Genomic DNA, 19528 nt, shown 5'->3' on the forward strand with positions numbered 1-19528 from the left:
CACTATGCAGTGTATGTGCTTGAGGCAGCTACTGACTTTAATGTTGTGATTAATGTCTCACAGCAAACATGGACAGCATGTATTATACGTAGGTGTGTTACGTGTACATGGCCTACACCTCACCTATGACATGCACATTTCATTACCATTATGAAAGTGTTAACACACTCACCATCATGTACCATCTGCCCTGTTGTACACCAGAGGGACCTACAAGAATATGACACAGTTTATCAGTGACCACAACTGTGGCATTGCTGCTGTGAGTGAGTGCTAATCAACAGTGGAACAACAGTCAACAGTCATAGGTGTGGAGATACTATTCCAAATATCAGTATTGCACATGAGAGGCAGCACAACTGCTAAACACACAGTACACATCTCACATAAGCATATTCTAACAATACAGGTAACAGTAGTCTACAGCTAGGGCATATTACCTGCACGCTCCATGTCGTCCTGCTGGGTAGCTCCAGCCTCCATGATGACACATGCATGATGTTGCTGCTGCTGTAGGCCAGGAGCCACCATGCTTAGGAGCAGCTCCTCCACTCTGGTGAGGGGGGGATGTATGGGCACACCACCACCTGTGGCAAGCTGTTGCCTATGGATATCAGATGCACGCTGCCGGACATGTCTGATTAAATCACTGCAGTGATAGCGTACCTGCTCATATGTCCGGTTATGCATGCCTATGTAATTTACCCAGCGCACAAGATCTTGCCACAGTGCAGTGCGCTCATGCTGGTGCTTGTTGGCCCTGGAAAAAAGCATGCATAGTTTTGATACAGGCTGGCCTGTATGACCTACTCCTCTGCAGCTGTATACACAGGATTGCAGCGATGTGCCATAACCCTGGAAGACAATTAAACAATATGTGTGAGCAAGTCATGTGGCACACTTAACATTATGAAGTACAGATATCACTTAAGTGACAGATATAGCATTTGTCTGTCTGTCTATCAGACGATACACACCTTCAATACCACCTATCAGTGCTCAGCCCACAACTGCCTGACAGTGGATGCTGCACTCCATACAAAAAAACAGTATACACAAGTACTTGACACACTGTATTCGATACAATGCACAACCTCACACTGGGGGTATATATCAAGCTAATGCATGAAGAATATTGTCATCCAATGCAATGAATGTAATGTACAGTTACAGTATTAACAGTAAACCACCATAGTCTTTGATGCCATACACCTACCTAACATATGTGCACGGCTGTTAATATAGCTGGCATACTGCTGTAACAGAGTATACATGTTGCTAGGTACACACACATACCCTGTAACACACATGTGGTTGTGGACATGGTACACGCATCATTACACACACATTAGTTAAACATACAACACACAAATGAATGCCAACACAGATGAGCATTACCTGTGTACCTTATAGTACTGTGTACCCCTACTTACAGATACCTATGACTGAGGAATGTAATTTGTGCAGACTACAAGAAACACACAAGACAGTGATACCAGGGAATGTGAACATACACCATACTGTGGTGTTTAGGCCTACAGCTTCAGGTAGTACAACAGTTCATATGTGACCTGGATTCACCAGCAGTACCAGTTACTGAGCATACATGTACTGCTACAGCCTACAATGGGAAACCACAGTCATACACAAGGTACTACGTCACAACATATGCGATCCTACTATGTCCGCATCCCAATAACTGACACATCTTTCTCTGCCTTCACACCTAGGACACAAACTACCATGACAGACACAACCTCATGCTAAGCTATCACACCTTTACAGACCTTGCACACAGTCAGTATCACACTCATTCCACCTCACATAGGTGGTATTGCACTGAGTACATGTGTGTGCGTATTGTGTCATAGGTAGATACTACACTATTGGGCCAGGGCCTACAGCAGCCTAGCCATATGCTACCCTGCCATTTGACACACATGTAATGTGATTACACTTGCTCCTGTCAAATGGATACACAGAGGTGACTCACAGGACATATTACCTATCTCCATAACATTCATTAGGGGTATGTATGACATCTACTAATGATGAGCCATGTTTATTAATGCTGGGTAGTTTAGTCCAGAGTATGGCATATTTGTGTATAGGAACCTGTACCTCCAGCATGTGCTGTTCAGTGCGTTGAAATAGATTAGAGCCCTAGGTCATGTAGCTCAGAGGGATTGTAAGGTGTTGTCATGGTGGTTGGCCGACTGCTATGGGTGTGACATTACTCTGTATTTCTGGCAGTGGTAACCTCTGCGTATGATGTATGCAATGCACTCTAGCTGTGGTTTTGTGAGTCAGTCTGCATAGGGCATGTGTTTGGGACAGTGTCATTCTTTGTTAGGTATGTCTGAGGCCTTTCCACTTGCTGTGGTTGTCATGTGAGGTACATACCACATGGGGCATTGTGAGGAGTAGGGGGTACACTGACCAATATTTCCCTAGAGGGCACACACTTTGTGATGACACGTACCATGTAGAGGGATTATAAGACTTGTGTGGAACTGTGATTATCAGAGGGGAGGCTACTGTACACCATGTCCCATGTTCCCTTCTGTCACTTTCAGTGTTGGGCAGGCAACCACCTATCTGGTAGTTAGTGTGTAAAGTGTTTTGGAATGGAGTATGGTACTGCAGTATCAACACTGGTGTTCAGTCAATGTGTTGGTCACCAGGCATCTGTTGCAGTACATCTGACCCCATGTCTCCCTCTCTCACTGTCTCTCTCTCTCTATATATATATATATATATATATATATATATATATATATATATATATATATATATATATATATATATAAATATATATATATATATATATATATATATATATATATATATATATATATATATATATATATATATATATATATATATATATATATATATATACACATATATATATACAGGTATATATACATATACTTGTAAACATCCATTGCTGTACATATGCATGCACATATAGGCACATATAATGGCCACCTTTCATGTTGGGAATATGAATCATTAAACAGTTGTGAGACGATACAATTTTGTAAAAATATTGCACAGTGTTTTGTAGAATGCATTTTGCTGTCCTCAGGCCATATAGCTGTAGCAGGCCTCACTGTCTCAGTCCCACAGCATTTAACCACCACATGACATATACCTGCACTGCTTGCTGTTTTCGATGCCACACACTACAACCTATATAGATATGTGGAAATAGCAACCTTCAACTACATATATATGTCTAGCCTTCACTAACAGTTGCAGTATGTACCTTGCCCTACGCACATCTGCATTTACGTATAGATATGTACTGCGCACACATATGGAGGGTTCACAGTGTGTACAGTACCCTTCATACACATCATTCGCATCCCACCAAATACATATCTTTTACATCCCTTATATTTGTATTTCTTACCTCTGTCTGTTGTACCTGTTGACGTTTATTTTTCTTTTTAAATATTTTTTTTGGTGTCTACAAACACCTCTGTTTGTTTGTTTGTTTTTTGTCTGTCTCTCTCACTTACTTGCTTGCTCTCTTTCTCCATATGCTGCAATGATATAATTGCATGTGTGGGCAGCAAGTACAGGCTGCTTTTGTAGGTATCTGCACATGTGCATGTGATGGCCTCTGCACCAATTGGTGCCCACCATTTAGTAATTGCATGCAGCCTGCTGTGTGCTAATTGCAGTTCTCACTGTGATTTCAGGACACTGCTATAAAATGATAGGTTAGGTAGGCATAGGCCTTTCAGTTTTGCAAGGTGGGGACCATGCTTGTTTGCTGTGGACACTGTTGTGTGAGTCAGAAGGTTGGTATATGTCTCATATCTGAAGCTGGGTTGTAGACAGTGAAATGCATGTTGTACTGAAACCTGATTGTTGCTTCTTCCAGTACAGTCTTCTCAGTGTGTCAGTTTACTCACACCTCCTAATGCTGACACTGGATACATGGGAGTATGTACTTTGTTTTGGAATTGGGAAATTAACTATCATACAACAGTGGTTATTCCAATGTATTGCTCTGGTTTTCTTATATTCCCTTCACATTCACTCCTTGTAATGCATGTTATATTTCTGTCTGTCTTCAAATGTATTGCTCTGGCTTTCGTAGTTTCCCTTTACATTCACTCCGTGTAATGCATGTTACATTTCTTTCTTGAAATGTATTGCTCTGGCTTTCGTATTTCCCCTTTACATTCACTGCTTTTAATGCATGTTATATTTCTGTCTGTCTTCAAATGTATTGCTCTGGCTTTCATAGTTTCCCTTTACATTCACTCCTTGTAATGCACGTTACATTTCTTTCTTGAAATGTATTGCTCTGGCTTTCGTATTTCCCCTTTACATTCACTCCTTTTAATGCATGTTATATTTCTGTCTTGAAATGTATTGCTCTGGCTTTCATATTTTCCCTTTACATTCACTCCTTTTAATGCATGTTATATTTCTAGCAGCACCAAGTTATTGTATATCTGCTGTGGCTTAGTGGTATGTCATGCAGACTGGTGAGTCCAAGGTGTGGGGTTTTAGACTGACAAGGATATTTTATTTTGCTGATGATCAGACTACAAGCCTTGTCATGCAGAGTGAGTAAGGCACTTTTAAGCAGTTGTAAGCAGGTTTGCGCAGGTTTGTGCGATGCTTAGCTACGCTTATCTACGGTTAGCTCAGCGCACACAAGCACACACACGCTTACAACTGCTTAAAAGTGCTTACTCCCGCTAACACCCGCGCTATTTTCTTTTGAAGTAAAGAAAATGGGGAAATAGGAAAGTGGTGAAAAAGGGGGCACAAAGAGGGTAGGACAGTAGGAAAACAAGCTCGGAATGTGCAGGAAGGATGTAGGGAAGGCCCATAGCTGCCCAATTATTTACCAGCAACAGCTGTGCATATGTTAGAAATTTAGAGTGAGATTTGAAACCTTCCACCGCTGATAGAGGAGTGAGGACAACAAAGTATGCTGTAGAGCCAATTGTAATTATCAGTTTACATGTCCAGCAGACATGTGTGCGAAATGGGCAACTATGCATGGGGCATAATTTTTTGTGGGAACAGAGTGCCTTTTTTTTTTTTTAGGTGAGAGTGGAATGTGAGGTACAGGTAGTAGGTAAATTTTGGGAGCTAGGTTGGGGCAGTTAACAGACAAAACAAACAAGATGCATACAGGGGCGGAGTATGACACATGTGGGGGTAAACACAATTGATGGGGACGGATGTTTGGATATCGCAAGCCCATGAGCCCACAGATGGCAACAGTGGAACTGAGATCCCCACCCACAGGCAGTTACCACTGCGCCTTGAAAGCGCAGGCCAGGGCTGTGCTGGGGGCCGGATAGGAAGGGCAGGCACACCCGTGAGTTGTGCCACTCTTGCCTTGAGCTGGCGTAGGGGATCAGTCACGGAACACCTGATCTCATTACACACCACAGACCGGACCCTTTGGAGGGTGAGTGGAGGCTCTCCTCTCGCCACGCTTGCAGAGGGGGAGCAAGCCCCATCCCCTGAAGTGCTTTCACCCGAAGGTGGCACAGGGCCACCGGAGGATGAGGTCCCAGCCTGGGCACTGGTGCCAGGTGCACTCGCCAGCTGAGGTGGGAGAGGTGGGTCCGCTGGCACCTGCCTTCCCAGTTGTCCTATGTTTAGCAGTATTTAATGGCATTTTGGGTTAGTAACAAACAACACCATTCCAAATTAGTTGTAATGGCTTGCATTAATATTCCCATTCACCAAACACACATGGATTCCAAAAGTTGAACAGCAAGTATAACACATGCATATTTAGGACAACAGTGGACATTCCAACAGCATGCAGGGTTGATTGGTGGCAACAGGCCATCAGGTTTGGATATGTGAACAGGGCACATGCATCAACGTACATGCAGATATGTATAAACCAACAGGACAAATGTCCATAGGAATTAATTGTGAATACACATACCCAGTTTGGTGTGGAATAGCATCATTTGTGAACATAAGGTAGGGTGATAAAATATTACATTAACTACTTAAAATACCTATACATATACTATACATTCCTACTAGATGCAGATATATATCCCCTACATGTATTAGTACAGTTTCCTGTATGTAACCTTACAATTGTTGGTGATGGAGATGTTACTGCTACATTAATATACATTCCATTTGTATTTATCCTGCTACATTTGAACAGTTACGTACAGTTCTAGCAGCACACTGACATTTGTGGGATCACAACCACAAGCTGCTCATGTACCGGATTAACAGGTAAATACTATACATGACACAGTTGAGGACTATAAATATTCTTCTGACATACTGGCATTCTCATCAGCCAGTTTATATGGTCCTGGACAACTGTGTATGTTCAGCATTTCATACAACCATATTATCTCCATAATGCAAGGGTACAACAACATATCCGAAATGTGGGATGGACACAGTCCAGGTATTGCACTTCATTAAAACATTTCATTCTTTGGTTGTGGCTGTCTCATTCATTTCATTATGTCGTGCATGCAGTATACCTTTATTATAGACTTCAAGGTCTTTCTCACACTCTCTCACTTATTTTATATTTACATTTCAGGATGGTAATTAATATTAACATTTATTACTGGGTTACAACAATCCTTTCCAGCTGACTCACTTACTTCATATGACAGTATATACAAGGATGTATTCAATACTTGTCTGTCCTTTATTGATAGATTAGAACACTCATTTTCAGGCTGAAGCAGCTATCTGATATTACAATACAGGTGGGAACTCTATTTGAGACATGTTTACTCTTTATTAATGGATTACAATACTCCTTTTCAGGCTGCATCACTTATCTGATCTTAGAATACCAGCAGAAGCTTTATTCTAGGCTTATTTGACCTTTATTACTGTGTTACAACACTGAACTCATTTACAGGCTGTCTCACTTATATTCTATAATAATACCAGCTGAATAATTACTAACCTGCCTGGTGGTGCAGCCTTACCAGCCTATCAGCATAGGCTTGCCGATTCGCAGAATGAACACCTGCAGCTGTAATATAAATGAAGGGATATTGGAACATACCTATCCATAATATAGGCTAGGATAGAATTTCTTACATACTTAATTACATGTATACTTACTCAGTAGTGGAGCATTGGGCATTTGACGGGCCTCCTGGATCCATCGGTTCAGTTGGTCCTCCTTTCGTCGCTTCAGGTCCGCATGGTGGTGAAGGACCTGTTCACCAGTCTTCGGAATGCCTGTGGCACTGGTGAGATCATGTGCCAACTGGTTCCATGCCTCTGCCTTATACGCACCCCATTGAACCCGGCCCTGCATGAGTCGGCCTTCATGATGATGGACTAGGAGCCAAACCATATATTTGGACTCCTCAATGCCCCACCTTTGCGCTCTAAAGCAATTTCCCTCTCCGACACCTGCCATCTTGACTGCAAATGGGTACCACAATCAGTTATGGTGTGTATTCCCACCTATGAAGCTTATATATGCCGGTTTTCCCGCACTTATTTGTGATTGGCCATTTTGGAAATTTCTCAGCTAAGTGCAAACCTGCTTTGTCATGGTTATATTTTCATTCATTCCTATATGTATGGTAATACTGGATTTCTAGGTACAAGTGTCATAGCTTAGTGGTTCAGTGCTTTGACTATGGTGCACAGTATCCCGGGTTCAACCCTTGTCATTGCTTTTTTTATTTTACTACTGTCTAGACAGGCTAGGAGGTGTGTCTGTGTAAAGGCGACTTTGCTACACGTTGCCCAATGTTGCCCGACGGTAAGCTGGTTGGCGCACTGCGCAGCTCAGTGCAAACAGCTTACGCTGGGTAAAGCATTATTTAGTTATGTGCAGTCATATTAAGCTGGGTTCAGCACTGTTTGGCTACGGGCACTCATTTTAAGCTGGGTAAAGCGCTGCTTGGCTGCGGGCATTCATTTTAAGCTGGGTAAAGTGCTGCTAAGCTACGGGCAATTATGATCCTTTTTATATATACATAATATAGGTTTTGTTCAGAAATACATGGGCCATTTCATTACATTTTACTTAAATTAAATTTATATATATCGGGGAATTGTTTCATACTTATTTAAAGAAAAATGGAGGGGGCTGTTGTGGGGCTCGAACCGTGACTACCTATTCTTTGGGTGACATCTCTACCACTATGCTATTGCTACTTTGCTTAATTTGCATATGTAGATCTTATATGCTTTTCAATGTCATATCTGCTAACTGCGGTTGAGCGAAGGGCATACCCATGCAAACGAGCGCAAATGCGGGCAAACATATTGGAAATTATAAAAAAAATTGGAACAGTTATTTTTACTTTTTAAACACTTTCACTAGGGTTTAGTCTGTGGGGATGTGTGGTGTTGTGTTTCTTGACATTTTGGTGGACTCGCTCGTGGGTGTTTACTATCAGGACTCTAACTCTTCTGGGGCGTGTCCCTTTGCAGTACTCGGTAATCGGACACACCCCTACTTTCCTACACGGACCGTGTTAGACTAGAGTATGAGTCAGCATGCCCTCATGAATATGCATGGCATGCTGACATCATACCGTTCAACTGCAGCTTCCGTGTAAGACTTATTCAGTCTTACACGGAGGATTGCTGAATCCGGGGGTTAGTCTTTTGAAGTCTAATTGTAATTTAAGGATTAGAGAGTTATGATCAGAGAGTGGGCATGGAACGATAGAAAATTTTATTATTTTCCTACTTAAGTCTGGAGATATAAATATTTTATCTATTCTTGTTTGAGTATTAAATTGGTAATCACTGTGTGAGTATAATAATGAGTTAGGTTCTTTAAAATTAAATGTATCAATTAATTTTAAGTTTTCTGTCCATTTCTTGAGGTATTTTCCTGTGGAAGTGAGACGTAAATTCCTTTTATTAGTTGTTTCAGAGTTATCTAGAATATAATTAAAGTATCCTCCTATTATTAAGATACCCTTATTTACCTTATTAATTAGTTCTATTTGCTTTTTAACTGTGGACACTCCTATTCCAGGAATCCAATATACGTTTACCAAAGTCCAGATTCTATTCTGAAATCTTATTATTACAATTAATAGTAATCCCTCTTTATCTTCATAGTTGTAAATAATTTGAGGATTAGCCACACGTTTTCTCCAATGAACTAAGACTCCTCTAGATTTTTTTTATATGAGGAGTGAGATAGAATTAAGTAGTTATTGGGTATCCAAGTAAAATTGTCATCAGTTTTGAAGTGAGATTCTTGTAGGAATATAACTTGTGCTTTTTGTAATTTTAAATATTGTAATAAGTTTGATCTTTTTATTGGATTATTTAAACCATTAATATTTAAAGAAAGCAATGTTATGTCTGTCATTTCTATAGATAATTACATTATGATTTTGAAAAGAGACATTGTTAAAGTTCTTTCATTGTTGAAGATTTGTGAAGATATATATTTTTTAAAAAAGTAATTTGAATTGAACATATTTCTTTCTTTGATAGTTTAACAACTGTTTCAGTTTGGGCCACATAAAAAAATAACGAATGAATAATGAAGTAAAAACACATTTTATTTGAATGACTAATAACTTTACTAAACTATTCCACAAACATGAAGTGCTTTACACTCCTAATCTGATTGATCTAATAAGTTCAATCAGATTTTCCCTCAGGTTCATCAATATCATGGAAAAAGATATGCAAGGTTGAGCTCCATTTATTGAAATCCTGAAGGTATCCTAAAATATTTAAATTTAGTAAAAGAGCAATTCAAACACTAAAACTATGTTCCTTGAAAATTCAGCACGTTAAAATAATCTTTTACTTGAAGTTATACTAATATTTGGGTTAGTATTACTTTTTTAATAAAGAAAGTATGGGGATGAGCATATTTATATTTATTTTTATTTACATTAGAGGCTTTAGTCATGTTAAATATGTTAATAATCACATAGGAATGCGTCATACTTTTCTTATGATATAAACAATATGAGTTATCATTTAATGCTTTGTTTATACTTCGTTCTATTAACATCTTAGAATATAGGTATAGAGTATATTCCTTTAGCTTAAGGGTACACTTGTTAATTAAAATCTTTATATCATTTAATAACCAGTTTAAGCTTATTTGGTATAATTGCAAAGTTCATTTACATAATTAACTTCATATGTTCAAACTCAAAGCAATCCACTTAGGATATATAGGTTAGTTCACCATTTGTGTGGATATTTCTACTCCATCATCATGTTGTAGTTAATTGTCCGAGCATTTCCTTCCCACTCTCTAGTTTTTTCTCTGTTTTGTCTATGTGTTCTAGTCTTGTTTAAAGAATGTCACCACCTATTTGTGTCTCCTATGGTCGTAATCATTCCTGATCTGAGTCTAGATTTTGAGCCAACTAAGGCAAATGTATCTATCATAGTTCTTTTGTTCCTCAGCAGTTTTAATGGATATTAGAATATTTGTTTGTCTCCTTAGTAGTTGCTACATTAACAATACACTCTCTAAAAGTGATCTGACTATTAACTAATTAACTAGTCATTTGTTTATTCATTCATTAATTATAGTGTCTCCCTTAATGTGAATTTATTTAGGCATTTAAACTGAAATGCCCATAAAAAATGTCTTACTATAAAATAAGTGTCTAAACAGAATGTTCACATGAACTGATTAAAAGTCACAACATTTTAGTATGAGTTCTACAAACTGTTAATAGTTGAATTATGTCTTACATACAAGGCATCCTGCGATCCAGTTACTGACATATTTACTGAAAATCTACTAATAACAAAAGTCATTAGATGTTTTTCTGTAGGTATATCCATTTTAGATTAAGCAAATAAGATGCTTTTAAGTGAGCATACAGTTCTTATGCACATCGCTAACAATATTAACCTAGATGCCTTTCATTAGAGGGCAGTTCACAATTACTAGATTAGAATAAATCAGTGCTTCTTCCTTCTATTGGACAGCAGTGAGATACTCTTTCATGGTATTTGTCATGTGTTCAGCTGTCGTTTCTTTAATATTCATAATAATTTTCTGACTGAATATTCTTTTTAACTTTATCGTCCAAAACGAGCAGTGGATGATGATTAATACACAACACATTAGTTTTTGTATTTATGGGGCTATTCCGGCTGTGAGGAGGAAGTTTTTAATATTACTAAATTTAGTTTTCATATACATTAGTAATCAAATCCATAAACAAATCAGCTCCCACAAGATAGTTTACATTAAATCATAATACCATGAAAGAAATTAAGCCACCTTCGTAAAGCTTCAGCTGTCAGTTACAAGATGTTCTCACAAGGAATATCTGTATTGAATAACATTTTGAAGAAAGAGAGTAAAGACAATCTATGTTTACTATATTATTTAACACATTTTCCTTTCTGCCCTTTAAATGTCATTCAGTTTATGTTTTAGGGGTCTTATTGGTGCAGTAGAGATTAATCTATAAAAGAACTGCAGTTCGAATCAATGTTCATTTTTATTTTCATTTAGACTGTCATGATAGCCACTGTGGGAATGTTCGAAGCATACAATTCACAAACTTAATAGATGTTCTTTGAATTCAGTCTACAGCGTGTTTCATTTACAACTGAATAGTATGTCAGACCAACTTAGTGAATATAAAGAAGCATTAGTAGTTATTTCAGAGAACCAAATGCCTTTACTAAATGTATTTCTGTATGTTTATCCATTCCAGGATAAATAAACTACTTTTAAATGAGCATATGGTTCCTATATATATCTCTAATATCATTAATCAAGCGCCTTTCATTAGCGAACAGTTTACATTTGTTAGTTTAAATTGGAACAGTATCTCTTCCTTCCTTGAAACAGTAGTGCAACTGTTTATTCATTGAATAGGTCATGTGATCAGTTGTCTTTTCCATAGTATTCATGAATTGTTAGGATTAATAGCCTGACTATGTCAAGGGCTATATGTTATCTGGGAGCAGGTAGTTCAATCAACGGTACTTGTGTGACATAATGTCACAGACTAAAGTTCGAGTCTGGTATTGTCAAGCATTTCTACTAATAGCATCCTTGTGATTGCTGAACTTCATTTGCAAGAAAGTTTTTTCTTATTCCAGGGTCGATTTACCATGGGTTAGTATATTTGGCACTACAAAGGAATATGATACTAATAAAAAAAAAAAAAAACTTACTCTCCCTTAATTTACTCATTTTTGTTTTTATTTTTAGTGATGAACCCTGTTAATTTCCCATAGCATATTACCAGAATTTTTCTTTTGCACTTTATATACTGATATGAATCTATAGAAGTATGACTTATGTTTCTTGTTTGTCTATATGCAGCCTGCTTGATACTTTATAGAACATGCAGTGACTATGCATACATTCGTTCAGCAGGAAGTAAGCTGTTAATGTTTAGCATCACAATAAAATTGCTATTTCCAACATCAGGCAGACAATATTCATGGAAGCAAACTTAAATGAACACATATATCTTTTAAGCCAGGCAATTATAAATGCAGCTGGAATGTGTATGTATGCTGTAGTACTATAACAGTTGAATTTGAATTACAAAACTGAGATATTTATTTTAAGAAGTTTTAATAAGCTGTGCTCTCATTTTTTCAGTAGTGGTACATATTTCTTGTTCCACTCCCCAACACTTCCTGCTTAATTTTAACTATAGCCTCTACAGGATACTCCCTCTCAACAAACAGACCCTGTATAATTTCCAGCTCTGTCTTCATATCCTCCTCTTCTGATGTCATTCTTATCACCCTAATCATCTGATTTTTAATAATATTCCACAATAGGATGATTATTACTTAGTTTAGATTTAAATTTTATATTCTCAACATCTTTCATTATAGTTATGTCCAAGAAATTCACATACTCCTCCCATATTTCATGTTTAAATTTTAAAAATTCAGTAGTTTGACCAATATACTTTATAAAACTATTAATTTCTTGCCTAGGTCTCTTCCAAACCAGACATATGTCATCCAGGAATCTAAAGTAAGTTTTTATGTACTGTTTGTATCTAGAATCAAACACATAATGTTTTTCCCAGTACAAAACGACTATATTTGCCACTATTGGGGCACAGGCTGCCCCCATAGGTATACCATCAATCTGGTGGTATATCTCTCCTTGAAAGTATATAAAATTATTTTTCGTAGCTAATTCCACACTCTCAAGTACTAGGTTGAAATCACCACCATTTAAAAAACAAATTCTAGCATCATGTCTTCCAACCATCTTAATCCCAACTCATGTGGAATGACTGAAAATAAATCATTAACATCCACTGTTATAAAATTGTATTCATAGGTTCATAGGTTCATAGGTTGATACTAAGCTATCTGCCCTAGGGCATTTACAAGCCTAGCTAGAGTGTGTTTGGCTTTTGCCACCCTTTTAAATGAGTTTACTATACCCTTTTAAGGTTAGTTTACTGTGCCTCTGTCTAGCAGTGACGCAGAAGTGATCCCCGGGGTAAACCTATGATCTCCCATCCACTAATCAAGATTTCTCTTGAAGAGAAGCAGTGAGGGGCTCTGTCTGACATGGACTGGGATTCTATTCCAGAGTGATGGGAGCCTCTGGGTTATAAATCTGTCCCTCCTACATGTTCTATTAATTTCTGTGCTGAGGTTTAAGTCCTTCAAGCAAGTAGCTCTAAGGGATTTGGATTTTCTGAGGTGGAGCATGTCTATTAAATCTGGGTTTGACATGGCTTTATATGTCAGGCACAGGTCGCCTCTGAGTAGGCGGTATGCAACTGAGTATAGCTGGAGTTTCTTTAACCGGGCAGCATAGGTCATCTGTTTGAGTCCCTTGATCCTCTTGGTGAGGTACTTTTGGGGTCTTTCCAGTTGCTGCAGGTGTCGGGTAAGGTACATCCCAAATGGGGCATTGTATTCTATTATGGGCCTGATGAGTGATGAGTAGAAGGGCACAATGACCTCTCTTGCTCTAGATGTGAACCCTTTTGTGATAAGGTGGGCTATATAGAAGGTCTTTCTACCCACTTTGGCAACATGATTGTCAAAGAAAATATTGCTATCCACTTGGGTCCCCAAATCCCTAATTACTTCTTCCATGCTTAATGGATTACCACCTATGTGGTAATTTGTGGGCACTTTGTTTTTCCCAAAGGGGATGACTATGCACTTTTTGGCATTTAGCTTCAGGCCATGGTTCTGGCACCAGTTATCCATCTCTGTGAGACCCTTTTGGAGGATGTCTGTGTCAGTTGGTGAGTCGATTATGGCACCCAGTTTGCAGTCATCTGCAAACTTGGTCAGCCATAGTCCTCCCATGTTAGCCTGTACCTCAGAGAAATATATACTGAACAAGAGAGGTCCCAGGACTGAGCCTTGTGGGACGCCACTTGTAACTGGTTTAGAGTCTGACATGGCTCCTGCAATTCTGATCATGTGGGTTCTATCCTTGAACCAGTTTGCAACCCATCTTATGACGTAGGGGTTGATATTTAAGCTTGAGAGCTTATTTATGATGCTCGAGTGGGGTATTGTGTCAAAGGCTTTTGCGAGGTCCAGGTAGGCTGTGTGGACTACCTTCCTTTCATCTATGGCCTTGGTGACTGTTTCAAAGAAGTCAACCAGGTTCAGGAGGCAGGATCTGCCCTTAACAAAGCCAAATTGGGTAGGATCCAGTGTCTGCAGGTCCCCAATTTCTTTGTTTATGAGCTCCATGATGATCCACTCAATAGCCCTGCAGACCAGGCTAGTCAAACTTATGGGGTGATAGTTTCCAGGGTCTGTTGAGGCACCACCTTTGTGGAGTGGGCCACTGTTGCTGTATGCCATTCCTTGGGTACATATCCTGTACTAAGGCTGAGGTTGAACAGTAACTTTATATGAGGTTTTAGCTCTTCTTGGAGCTCATGTAGGACGCAGCCCGGGACACCATCCGGTCCCATTGATGCTGTGTTTCTTTGCCTTGGAGAGGGCAGCTCTCACCTAAGCATCTGAGATGTCAGGGAGGCGACTCTCTGCTGGGATAGTTATATGCTCTTTTGGGGGGGAAGGGGGGAGAAGTTTGCACTGAACCTGTCTGCCAGGATGTTGGCTATGTCTGTGGGTTCAGTGTATTTTTTATCATTTTGGATTAACTCTGAACATATCTGGGAGTCGCCACCTAGGTTTCTAACTTAACTAAAGAAGGCCTTGTGATTATCTTTGGTGTCCTGTGCAATTTTTCTCTCGAAGCTGGCCTTGGATGATTTTATGAGGGGCCGTAGTTTTTTGCTAGTACTGATCAGAGATGCCTTCCCTTTTAGGGATTTAGCTCTATCATGTAGTAGCTTCCTCCTTTTGTTGTAAAGCTTATTTATGGCTGGGGTTCACCAGATTGGATGCCTGCCTTTGAAGGATTGGGTCTTGGTTTTATTTGGGATTGCATGATCCATGCATTCCTGAAGGTGTCCATAGAATGTGTTTATAAAGGTTTCTGCAGTTTGGGCCGTAGTTTCCGGTGGCCTGGGGGCTTTGAAGGATGTCACCTCAGTTTTGAGAAGTGTGAAGTTAGCTTTTGAGAAATTTTTCACTGTGGTTTTCTGGGCTGGGGGTGGGGTCAGGATGTGGATGTCCAGTGAGATTAATTTATGGTCCGATCTTACCAATGAGGGGTATACTTCTGGTGTGGAGCATAGAGTCCCCATGTTGGTGATGATCAGGTCCAGTATGTTTTCCCCTCTTGTGGGAGTGGTGACTAGTTGTTCCATAGCATTTGAGTTTATAAATTCAAGGAACCTTTGGGCTAGGGTGTTGGGGCTTGAGTAATGCTCCCAGTCTATGTTTGGGTAGTTGAAATCACCCAGAATAATGGTGTCTGGAGAGACCTTCATATTCTCCAGTGTTTTCAGGAAGGCTGAGTGAGGTTCCTGAGTTTGGGACGGTGGTCTGTAGCAGGCTATAAACTGAAAGGCAGTTTTGCCCACTGTTAGTTGCACATGAATGGTCTCTGCTGCTTCATGCAGTGCCACTAACCTGGAGGTGTGAGTATCTTTGATGAATATGGACACTTCCCCTCATTTTGTGGTTCGGTCCGAGTTTTGGGGCCAAAAAGCATGGTATGAGGTATAGCCTGGTAGTGCTGGGGTGCTCTCGGGAGCCTTGAACCAGGTTTCTGTTACTGCACAGATGTCGATATTCTCCATACTGAAGAGTCTTGAGGTTTAGACTTTTTGAGAGTAGCGTTACCCTTAGTTTCTTTTTCCCTGTGTTATCTATGGAGGTGGGTTTGTCCTTTGAGCCTTGCCTAAAAAAGGCACTATGGGGGTGGCAAGAGCCTTTGCCAGTATCGGGTGACAGGTGCAATCCATCCGCATGTCATCCCAGGCTGACACTGGATCCCCTTTGAATGACACCAATACTTTAGCCAATTGTTAAAATCGATCATTTTGTCTTTATACTGTGGCATCATTCTTGGTGAGGGTAAGATGCTATTCAAGGTCCCTGGGCTACATGATCAGAGAGCTCCTCTATGTCTCTTTTCATGTAGTCCAGGCTCAGGTCATTCACACCAGCATGGACAATGACTGGGTCATATTTGTACTTGCTTTGGAGTGATCTGAGTGCTTGCATTATGTGGCGGATCCTGGCGCCCGACAGGAAGCTTACCATGACCCTCTCCTTGTTCAGTGTGGTGAGTAGGACGTCAGTGTGTCTGACAATAGAGTCACCTATTACAAGTGTATTAGGTGTGTTGTTTAGCCTTAAGGGCTGTTTGTTTGGCACACTGACTTTGTGAATTATGTGTTACATGTGTTTTGTTTTGGCATAGCAGGTGCTTGGATGTCTGCTTTGGAGGTCTCTGCTGCTTAGGCAGATTCTTATTTAGAGCCTCCGGATATGTTTTGGTGTGTTTATGTGTTTGGTTAGACGTTGTGGTAGGTCTATGTGAGACTGGATTTGTGGTGTGTGTGGTTACCTTCTCCTCCTGACTGGCTGGGCCAGTACTGAGTTGAGAGAGCTCAGCCTCCAGTTTGGCTATATGATTGCATCTCTCACATATATTTGAGCTTGTTGAGAGTAGGAGAGAGTTGTCTGTGTACATGAGGCAGTTGTAACATTGCCTCAGGATTCCCAGATTCACCAGCTGGACTGGAGAAGAAACCAGCATCTGTCCTTTGGTCATGCTAGAAAAGTATAGGTAACTCCTTTATAACTGATCAAAAAGGACCAATAGGGGCTGAGTGCTCAAGGGAGTATCTAGGGATGTAGTGCTTTTGGTTTATTAGTGCTAACTTATATAAAATTGTGTGTATGAGCAAGTGCAAGTGCAGGGCTTTAGATAGAAAATAGGGTCCTTATTTTAAGAGTTAGAGCAGTTCTAAGGGAAAAAGTGAAGAGTAGACTTTGTGGACGTATTCATTGTCATACATCAGTTTCCCCATTTTTGCAAGGAAATCCAAAGAATCCACTAGAATATGTGGATATAACTTTTGGTATGGTTTTAACTTTTTGTCAACATATATAGCCAAAGGCTCTATCTTGGACCCACCTGATGAGACAATAGGTCTCATAGGTGGATCCAAAGGATTCTTATGTGTCTTAGGGATCCCAAATATGCTAGAAAGATGTGCCATGATGTTAAAGTCCAGACCAAGATGGTTGAATGCTGTAACCATCTCAAGAGGTACATACACAACATATCAGTTTAAGGGTGTGCACACTCATTCAACTGGCTTATTGTACTGAGTATTATTTCCATATGTTTTCACAGATGAGATTATGTTTTCAGTTGAGTTGTGCAGGCTATAAGTCACACTACAATTGGAAATTGGTATGAAATGAGTTACTGTGGTGTCATGTTCCAATTGCACAAATACCAGGCAGTATATCAGTGGTGTTTACCATTTGTATGTACTGTAGCTATATGGACACAGCAGTATCTGACCTGTATATCCAGCCTCCACCAAGATAGAGTAATCCCCTTTGGTGGACAGCAGGAATACACAAACCACATCCTACATTGCTACATTGGCTGTACAGGGACATATAGGTGCAGGCAACAACTTGGAAGCAAGTCCACCTATATCTGAGCAAGCATGTAAGCACAGGTGACTTCCTGTAAGGCTGACTATGACTATAAATCACACATATCCAAAACACCAAGGACAACTGCAACGTGTCTTTACATATGTTGTAAGTCCCAGAGGTAACAACACGATTCACCCTGTACTGGGGGTATAGAACACCTCATACACACATGCCATGGATATAGTCAACCTCCACACACAGGTTAGGTGGGAACAGTGGCACCCTATCCAACCCACTTGTACAGGGGAATATGTACATCAACCACACTCCTCCCCTCAGCAATGGTGAGCATGTACATATTGCCTACTGATGGCAACAACAGCATATCTCCATGGGGCATAATAACATCACTATCTGCCTCCTACATGAACTCAGGCATGTGCCCACAGCACCATCACACACCACAGTCAAACACAGACCTGCCACCATCCACATGGAAGATGCCCACTGTCAACCTTCTACACAGAAATCAATAGAGAATAGAGGATTATGCAATCAAGTGTCCAACATTGGGGGGAATAAGATAGCTCAGGGACAGGCATGAAATTCAAGCTGCTATAACTATGACAGCTTGGAGGGTTTTGGTGTAGTGTAGATTATTTGCAAGTAATAACCACTGTTGATGTGCATTTTGACAACCGTATGAGGTCCTGTGACATTCTTCCTGTTTATGTCTTCCAGGTAACATGCAGAGTGCTCGCCTACCAGCATTCAGTGTTGAGGAAACTGACATCATCACCCAATATGTGATTGGACATTATGCCCTATTATTTGGATGGAGAGCAGAAGAAGTGCAGGAGAGGACCACCCCGTGGAACAGTGTGGTCCACAGGGTAAATGATGCCAGCCTGCACAGCAGAACTTATAAGCATGTGCAGAATCTGGCCACCGCCCTCAACTGCCATGCCTTTCAATGGGCTGCTGCTGTAGTGAGGGACCAGCTAGCCACAGGTGGGGGCCCAGCCATCCAGCCCTCACTGACACCCACCGAGGAGCTCCTCACCAAACTTGAGACACACGCCCAATCCACAAGCCATGATGCTGAGGGAAGCATTGTGGAGGTGGGTTGCACACACACGCTGGATGAGAAGCATGCAGGTTAGGGCCCAGTGGGGATTAGTACATTAATATATTAGACATACATGTATCTGTATTGTATATACATGCATGTGTCAGGTCCGATTGCAGTGGTGGATGGGGTTTTCTAATGCACATAGGTGCACATCTATGGTGAGGACAGGACATTGAGTATTATTGCGGTTAGTACTGTAGATGTGCAGACATGCTGCATCCATCCTGTACCAAGGCCACAGGTGAGTCTGCTGACAATAATTACATCTCACAACTACCTAGGACCCTCTGGTCTGCGTATGGGACAGCAGCCTGAAGCTGGTGAGTATGACATTGTTCTGTAGATGCCTGGCAATATCCCAGGCATGTGAAGCACATGCAATTTACCATGCACATAACCATCAGTAATAGCTACATTGCTTTATGTAATACCTAT

Source organism: Protopterus annectens, chromosome 5.part1 (genome assembly GCF_019279795.1).
Source record: "Protopterus annectens isolate FY-2018-M chromosome 5.part1, PAN1.0, whole genome shotgun sequence".
Taxonomy (NCBI): domain Eukaryota; kingdom Metazoa; phylum Chordata; order Ceratodontiformes; family Protopteridae; genus Protopterus; species Protopterus annectens.